Source organism: Equus quagga, unplaced genomic scaffold (assembly GCF_021613505.1).
Source record: "Equus quagga isolate Etosha38 unplaced genomic scaffold, UCLA_HA_Equagga_1.0 73943_RagTag, whole genome shotgun sequence".
Taxonomy (NCBI): domain Eukaryota; kingdom Metazoa; phylum Chordata; class Mammalia; order Perissodactyla; family Equidae; genus Equus; species Equus quagga.
This window is the reverse complement of record NW_025802961.1, coordinates 73,860-83,361: the sequence shown is the minus strand read 5'-3', so window position 1 is coordinate 83,361 and position 9,502 is coordinate 73,860.

Sequence of the window (9,502 nt, the reverse complement as noted above, 5' to 3'; positions counted from 1 at the left end):
AGTTTTTAAATATACATATACTGGTTGCTTACTTTTTCTCAGGTATTCATTGTGTTGACAGAAACAGTGGTGAGTGAAAATGGTGTCAACAAGAGACTTTCTCTCTTTCTCTGGTTGAAACTTGCCTTGATGTTGGCTTTATCTTAAAAGTCATCTATTTTATCTCATTTTTCCATTTACCATTTTATCTTTCTGTCTCAGTATTTTTATTTTAAACTTTCATTCTCTCCCTTCCTTTCCCTTTAAGCTTACTCTTTTTCTTTTTTAAAGGAACAATTTTAAACACTTAAATAAGGCTTTATTTTTTTTGGAACTTATACATGATCATTGCATCAAAAAACCAATTCATATAGTACCATTATAAAGGTAAGAATTAGCTGAAACTTCACAATACTAGCATAGGCACTATTGACTTTTGAGTGAGCATTTTTTTCAGAACATTTTCTATCTATCTATCTATCTATCTATCATCATCTATCCCCTGTCTATTTATCATCTGTCTATCTATCATCATCTCATCTCTCTATCTAATCTATCTCATGAATCTATCTAGATATGTATATATGAAAAAGATATATAGCCTTACATAAATGGGATTATACTTAAATCAGGGTTCCTCAAAATGTGGTTTGGCAAGACCAGCCTGAGAGCACCCAGGGTTACTGGGATCTGCCTCAGAGCTAATGAATAGAATCCCCAGGTCTCAGGTTTTAGACAGCCCACCTTCAACTGCCCATTTAAACCTTATCACTTTCTTTTTTGTGTTTTTTGTTTTTTGAAGGAAGATTAGCCCTGAGCTAACATCTGCTGCCAATCCTTTTCTTTTACTCAGGAAGATTGGCCTTGAGCTAACATCAGTGCCCATCTTCCTCTATTTTATATGTGGGACACCTGCCACAGCATCGCTTGGTAAGTGGTGCATAGGTCCACACCTGGGATCCCAACCGGTGAACCCCGGGCCTCCGAAGTGGAGCATTCGAACTTAACTGCTGCGCCCTCGGACAAGCCCCATCACTTTCTGTTTTATTAAAAAATATAGTACATTTTTTATTGAGTAATACAAGTGCATAACAAAAACTAAAATAGAACAGAAGGGCTTAAAATGAAAAAACAATTTATCACTCAAAACTTCGCTAAACAGAGGCACACACCCTTAAAATTTCCTGTTTTCAAGCTCTTCTGGTAGTTATTCTGTAGAATGAAATAATATGTGTATACTTATTTGACTTATCAGTTTTACACAAAATATATTAATATATTGTGAGGGACACAGCCAACTCTCCCTTTCTTCTTCTTTATAGCTTTTCATCATTATATTATTTTTAGTTCTATTGCTTACGTTTCAATTTTAGATTGACATGATCTGTAAGGTTACTAGTATTTAGTCCTTTCATTTTTTTATTAACATCCCAAGGTAGGAGAAACCATATTTTTCAAGAAAAAACAGTAATATGAGTGAAAAATGAAAGGACATGATAGGAAATAAGAAGAAATTGGGAGAGTAATGTGAAGATCAGATGCAAGTAGGGACTAAACAGGTCAGGGGTAGGTTCCGCCATCACCACTCATTTGCTAGCTCTGGAGACACAATGCGATGTCATCCTCAGAGGCAGAAGTGTAAAATTTTGTCAGGATAGTACAAATTAGATTTATGACTTCTTTCACATACTATTTGAAAATTAAGGTTTTATGCCAATTTCTAACAGGTAGACTAGCTAATGGAAAATCTCTTGACTCCTCAGAGAAACGTTTCATAACATATTTTGTGGCTTACATAATTTACAACAATTTTCATAAAAATGCAGCAAGCTGAACACTTACTTCACTTTTCCAAAACCCTATTTCCTTTGAAAACTATGACGATTTGAACTTTCCTTATGATGCTAAACATTTCATTATTCAGGTTTTCTCACCTCTCATTTTACTTTGATTGGTTTTGTTCAATCCAGATGGGAGGTGAGATGGACCTTCGGGCCAGATTAAGTCTTTGTTTACTCTACTTGAGAAACAAAAATAATAGCGTCCTAGTGTCTCTCTCATTTTGTCTTTTATTCACTAACTTCTTTATTGTGTGCATTAGTATATGCCACACCTTGGCTTGGAGAATTAAAAGGAGAATTGAGAATACACTGGAGAATAAAAAGGTTAATAAGAAAGTCACAATGGCTACTCACCACGGACCTTTTGCCAGGTTTTTATCTGAGGACTTGAGCCAATATACGTAAAACTTCATACAAAATACCCAAGGGATGTGGGCCATGCAAACCTGTGACCCAGGAGCTGCCGGTCTGAAGGTTTCCTCCTCTGTGTAAGTAGGAGGTTGCACCAGATGCTCTATGAGGAATCGGATCTTATTTTACTATGCGTTTTACTGAATCTAGTGCAAATGTAAGTACTCATGGATTGAGTCACCTGATACTTTTTCCCCCCCAGTTCCTTCATTAAATAGAACAAAGCTGGCAGAACATCCTGATTGAAGCCATTATCCCTTTTTCTTGTAACTTCAAGTCCTGTCATTCCCTGTATTGGTGACGTTTTTAATCTTTTGATCAAACCCTGTTAGTAGTTTCCTTTCAGCTTGTCCCTCCTTGCCTTGACAAATATTTACCGAGCACCTACTCTCCTCCTGTGTGTGTGAGCCACACGTAGGGCTGAGGGAAGAGTTTCAAGCAGAGGAAACCGTTGCAAAAACTTGAGGTGTTGATGCGCTTGATACATTAGAGGAATTCAGAGAACGTGTCCTAGAGAGCTTGCAGAAAGAGCAAGGAAGAGCATGGTGGGAAGTGAGGTCACCAAGATAGGAACTTCTTTGGTGCAAGCACAAGCCTGACACCTTGGAGGCATCCCAGGGCATCAGTCCCCACACCATCAGACTTTAGATTGCATACTTCCCGAACTTCATCTAAGGACTTGTGTTTATGGGCTCCTGAGTCTTCTCACGCTAATAAATACTTCGTGTCTTTCCTCATTTGCTTTCATCTCTCATTGCAAGGTGAGCAGTAATAATACCCGAGTATTCCTCTTGGATTTTGTTTGATCAACCCTTCATTTTGTTCCAGTAGGTTGCCTATGTTTTATATATATATTGCCTAACATTGCATATAAAGTTGCAAATTACATTTCACAAAAGTCTTTGATAATTAAGAAAGTTGAGATCATAGGATCGGGGAGGTAGACACAGACTCAAATGGTGTAGGAAGACACCATAAAGCATTTCTATATCGTTAGCACTCCATAGTCAAGTCGGGGCAGGTCTTATTCTCTTGCTGTTTTAATAGCGTTACAAACAGTGTAGAGAGAAATGAGGTTGGAGGACAAAGAATTGCCAGCCTTACCCATTCACTCACCACAGGCAATTTAAAGGCAAAATCACTGTACTTTTTTATTTTTATTTTTTATTTTTTTAAAGGTTAGCACCTGGGCTAACAACTGTTGACAATCTTTTTTTTTTTTTTCTTCCGGCTTTATTTCCCCAAACCCTGCCTGTACACAGTTGTATATCTTAGTTGTAGGTCCTTCTAGTTGTGGGATGTGGGATGCCGCCTCAACGTGGCCTGATGAGCAGTGCCACGTCCACGCCAAGGATCCAAACCCTGGGCCGCCACAGCAGAGGGCGCGAACTTAACCACTCGGCCACGGAGCCGGCCCCAAGGCAAAATCACTTTAAAGAAAAGTCCTCTTGGCCTGAACAGGCAGTTTCTACCTGTAGGGTTGTGGATAGAGAGGACTTTCTACCCCAGGTCTGTTCTGTAGTCTGTTTAAGGCTGCCAGAGTCAGCTTTCAATTATATTAGCTCCTTGAACAGAAACTTTGTTTCAAAGCAACATCAGTTAGCCACCACGGAAGTTATTTAGTCTTGAAGTTACAGATGCAATTTCATTTAATGAGAATTCCCAGTTGATTCCCAAAATTGAGTTTGCTGTATTACTAGAAGAGTCCTCTCCCCACTGACTTTCACAGCTAAGAAGTGGACTTTTCCCTGATAACTTACTCTGTCAGTTTTAATTTTAACATTGAAAACTTCAGTAGACATACTCAGAAAATTAATTCATGATGGAAGAAAGAACATGCTGTAACTATTGACGCTATTTGAGGAAGTAAGAAGTTGGGACCAGCACAAAACCACTCTGGATGCTCATGTTATGGTTTTCTCAATAGGCAACAGACATCTTTTTGATTCGGCCACCCGACTTCTCACTTATTAACCTGTACCTCTTCTACTTCCTTTCCTTTCCCTTTGCTCTTCTTTTCAGTCAGGCAGGCTCAGGATCTCAGTGTCACTTCAAACTCCTCCCTTTCTGCTGCTTCTTGTATCATCTCATCTGTTTCCAGGCTGCTTGTTCTACTTTTGCGACAATTTCTCCTGCCATCCTCTTGTCTCCACTTCAATGCCACTACTCTAGTTCATGCTTTCTCCCTTAGACTACTATAATAGACTGATAATTGGGCTCCTCGTTATCAGCCCCTCCTCACTCCAGTTATCCATCTCTCTGTCATCAGTTTAATTTTCTCCAGGAATCTGTTCAGTTATGTCATCCTACTGTGAGCCTCCCCGCCCTGCTCCCCCAACAGTCTCACATCAAAAGGGGAACTCCTTCAAGGGACTGCCATTGAATGCATTTATTTATTCATTCTATTTTGCCTTTTGCTCTTTAAAAATATGCAATACTCGGTATATCCCCAAAGATACACATAAAGAATACTACAGTGAACTATCAAGTATCCACTACCTGGATTAAGAAATAAGACATCACCAGATACAGTTGAGCTCCTCTCTGATTTCACCCCTCTCTTTCCCACAGGGGTAATCACCATAGTTAACTCGGTAGTCATTATTCACGTTTGTATTCTTGGACCCAAGCTAAGAAGAATTCTTTTTTTTGTTTTGTTTTGAGGAAGATTAGCCTTGAGCTAACTACTGCCCATCCTCCTCTTTTTGCTGAGGAAGACTGGCCCTCAGCTAAGATCCGTGCCCATCTTCCTCTGCTTTATACTTGGGATGCCTACCACAGCATGGCTTGCCAAGAGGTGCCATGTCAGCACCTGGGATCCAAACCGGTGAACCCCAGGCCGCTGAGAAGCAGAATGTGCGAACTTAACTGCTGCGCCACCAGGCCGGCCCCAGAAGAATTAATTTAATCCCAATATACACCTAAGCAGCTTTAAGCAAAGTCTTCACTAGAGTCCCATGAGGATGGAAGTATCATTAGCTCAATTAGGAAAAGCCCAAGAGACAGGTCAGTTAGATCATCCACTAAATGTGAAGCAAAGACCAAATCTTCACATGCTTGACTCAAAGTTCTGTTTTTGATAAAGTCTCCCTCGGTTTCTCTCTGATGAGTTCTGCCCTTTTAGCAAAGGATCTCTTTTTTGCCTGCATATCATTTCTGCAGACAGTATCCTTGTAAATTCTCAATCTCCAGCATAGCACGACTCCTTGAGGAGACCAGCCGGCCATTTGGTGGCAAGTCTCTTTCATCCCGGAAGTTGGGTCTCTTTCATCCTAGAAGCGGCAATGATTTGTTATCCCAGGGATAGATACCTAATTCCAGGTATGGGTTTGGCTGTCCAGCCTACAGATCCTCAGCCTGAAACACTATCTGGGACCTTAAGGAATATCTGACCCACAGGTGTGAATTCCATACAACATCGTCTCCGGCCAGGGGACTCCCTTCCCAGTAATGGAGGTAGAGGAGTAGGCCCATGACTTTGAGAACCACTTCTTGTATTATGGACCACCCAATCCAGAGGCAGCTGGCCTCAGAGAGTGTTGGAATGGCCTGCTGTGGGCATAGATGAAGCACCAGCTTGGAGGCAATATTCTGCAGGAATGAGGTGCCGTTCTTCATGATATAGTGTATGCATGAAATCAGAAACCTCCAAATGGTCCTCTGACTTCAATACAAGTCTACCTGGGGCCAGGAACCAAGAGGCAGAAGCATTTACCACGACTTTTAATGGCCCACTAGGGGCATTGTGCTTCCCATTTCAACAGTTCTGGGTTCCTACAGGGTTGGAGGTCCGGGCTTCCAAAGGGGGCATGCTTTTATCAGCAGAAACAGCAAGAGTCACCATGAACCATAAGCTCTGCTTGTCACCAGGGCACTTTACATTCCTGTGTTTAGGGACCAGCAGGCATGAAAAGGGGTCACTGCACTGCCAAGGGGAGCTGATTTTGATCAGCAGGAGGATGTAGGGCTACTCTTTTGTTTCCCATTGGTATATCAAGCTATATTTATTGCACCCCTGGAAAGGCCACTGTGGGTCCACTAGTGGATAAAATGGACAAAGCCCTTGTCTTCACGGAGCCTACATTCTGGAGGGGAGACAAACAATTGGTTGGTGATTGTGGCTTATACACAACCAGACTCAGGCCAGAAGGACCTCTGGACTCAGGGAGTAAGGGAAACAGTAGGGTACCCCTGAGCGGGTGAAGGCTGGCAGGTCATTTGCTGCTTCTACGTGAACTGTTGATTGCATAAGCCAAGAACAGCTTTGCGACTTTTCAAGCCTGCTTTTAGCTTTTCCTCCTTTAGAGGAAAAAGGAGATGGAGCAGAATTTTGAATCCCATGGTCATCTACCCATATATTAAACCTCATTTGCCAGTCAAATTATTCTGATCCCCAAAAGTATTTTTCTAGAGAGATGTTTTCATCTTTAAAGATTTGTCTTCTTTTGTCATAAAAGACTACTTGAAAGAATTTTCTGGAAGCTGTCTTATCTTCTTCAGTCTTCATTCTGCGTGTACTCTGTGTCTGGTCCTCTGCTAGGCCCCAGGAATATATGGTCACCTTGATGAACAAGGCCCTTGCTCAACAGAAGCTTATATTTTAAAGGAGAGACAGAGAGAGAGGGAGAGAACAAGTTAAAAAGCAGATAAATGCATAATTTCATATACAGGTAAGTGCTATGACACAGGGTACTGAGGTGGCCTTGAGGGTGAAGTTTGGATCGGAGGTGGGGGAAAGCTTCTTTGGAGAGATGACACTTGAACTGACCCTAATGCCCAGAAGGAGGCAGCTTTGCAAAGTTTTAGGGGAAAGGATACTAGGCAGAAAGTTACCCCTTCTTGATGGGTTACTTCAGTTTTCTACTTCTTGAGTCAATTTTAAGTAATCTATATTTTCTCTGAAAATCAATTATTCATCAAGAGTTTCAAACATACTCACATAAAAATGTGCATAGTATTTTCTTATAATGAAAAGAAAATGTCCATCTTTGGGTAGTTTTCTTTCCTCACTCTTAATCCTGTGTATTTGGTTTTCTCTCTTTCTTTTGATTTGTTTTGCTAATATTTGCTGAGGATGATGTTGGCCCTGGTGAAAATGGCTTTTCGGCCCTTCTAAAAGGAGCAAACTGGCTTGAAATCTGTCCATGCAATCTGTATCGATATTTCACAGAGTCAGGCCTGAGGCTCTGGTAATTTGTGCCAGCTCCCGTCCCGTCATTTCAACCCAGGTCTTGCCAGTTTTGTCTGTGCTATTATGTAGGGCTCTTTTTCCATAATGGAGGCAGGGAAGAGCATGTGTGGCACTCATGCGATCCCCTCGAACATCTCATGCTATTCGATTGTCCGATTGTAACTGTGAATGGACACACGCAGCGATCTTGGCTCAGGAAGGCTACGATTTCCAAGTGCTCAGAGCCCTCAGGAAGAAAGATTTGGGTCCGACACTAGGGAGCTGACTACAACTTACTGAGTTCATGCCTGAGAGTGAAGGAAATTTAGAATGGACAGGGAAGGTGGGCACAGTGAGTGGCAGTGGCAGTTCTCAGATGAACTGCAGCAATGGGAATTCTAGTCATCCAATTAGAGTCTCTCTTCTTAGTTTCTCCTTGGGAACAAAGGCATGGGAACCATATTGGAGCTGCTCCCGATCATGCAAGGAGAAATGGACGTGTGTGGTGCAAGGGGCAGACTGTGGTAGCCATGGAGGTGCACTGTCAGATCTGCTTCAGAGATCCTGCTGTAGGGAGCATAGTAGATGGAAGCCCCTGGTTGCCATCCCCACAAATGCTGACACTCTACTTCCCGCTAGACGCACCCAGAGATTCCTTTAATACACTGGTTAGCAAATTGCAGCTCACAGGTCAAATCTTGCCTGCTACCTGTTTCTGCAAATGAAGTTTCATTGGAATTCAGCCACGCGATCCATTTATGTATTGCCTACGGCTGCTTTAGTGGTACAATGGCAGACCTGGGTAATTGTGACAGAGCCCATAGGGCATTCAAAGCCTTACTATTTGCCTGTATTAGTTTCCTAGGGTTACTGTAACAACGTGCCACAAACTGTGGGGCTTAAAACACAGAAATGTATTGTCTCACAGTTCTGGAAGCTGGAAGGCCAAAATCAAGATGTCAGGAGGCTGTGCTCCCTCTGAAAACTGTAGGGGAATTCCTTCCTTGGCTCTTCCTAGCTTCCAGTGGTTGCTGGCAACCTTTGGCTACCATAGCATCCTAGGTTCCTTGGCTTGTAGCTGCTGAACTCTAGTCTCTGCCTTCATCAACACACGCATCCTCTGCCTTCACATGGCTGTCTTGTTAAAAGGACACCACTCATATAGAATGAGGGGTCCACTCTACTACAGTGTGACCTCATCTCAACTTAACTAATCACATCTGCAACCCCATATCCAAGCAAGCTCACATACTGAGATACCATGTTTTAGGATCTCAGCATAGTACTTTCCCAGGGGTACACAGTTCAATCTGTAACACTGGTTCTTTAAGAGAAAGACTAGTGCCAACCCCTGCTGTAAATGGAAACTTTTTGCTGGGAAAGTGGCATTGGCATGCCCAAGATTTTCATGAAACCACACTGTGGTTTAAGGTTCTTTCCACTCAGTCCTTCCCTCCCCCTCTTCTCTAACTGGTGTTGGGTCAGCACTGCATTCCCGAGGCCCTTTCTGCCTACTCCTGCTCCTTTCCACTTTGTCCTTCACGAGTGTGTCACCAATCAAAATCTAATCCTGTCTCAATAGCTACTTCTCGGAAGATCCAAAACGACAAATTCTCTAAGATTTTCAAACAAAGTTGAGGCTTTGAGGAGATCAGTGAACATTGCTGTCCACAATTTCCAGCTCAGGTTAATTCAAAGTCTTTATTGGTTCTGTCCAAAGGCAACCTATGGGTTAGAAATGAGTTTATGTTGACTCTTTTTGCATGTAGTCAGGTATCGCTTTGATGATACAGTCAATGGTTTTAACAGTCTTTGAAAGAAAAAAGCAAACAGTAACACACGGTGAAGAAAGTAGACCCATCAAAAAGATAATAAAATGTACCATATTATGTATTAAATTGGTGCAGAATCGTTAATGAGAGATGAGGGAGACATTCTACTTTTAATTGGAGTAGGAGAGTCTGACTCCATTTTGGATGTTTGACTGCTATCTGCTTTTAAGCCCTCACTCACCCCTATCCCTTCCTTCCCCACGTCTGATCAAAATTATAAGAAATCCTGCACACTCTCTCCTTTGGTATTGGAAAGTTCAAACCACACA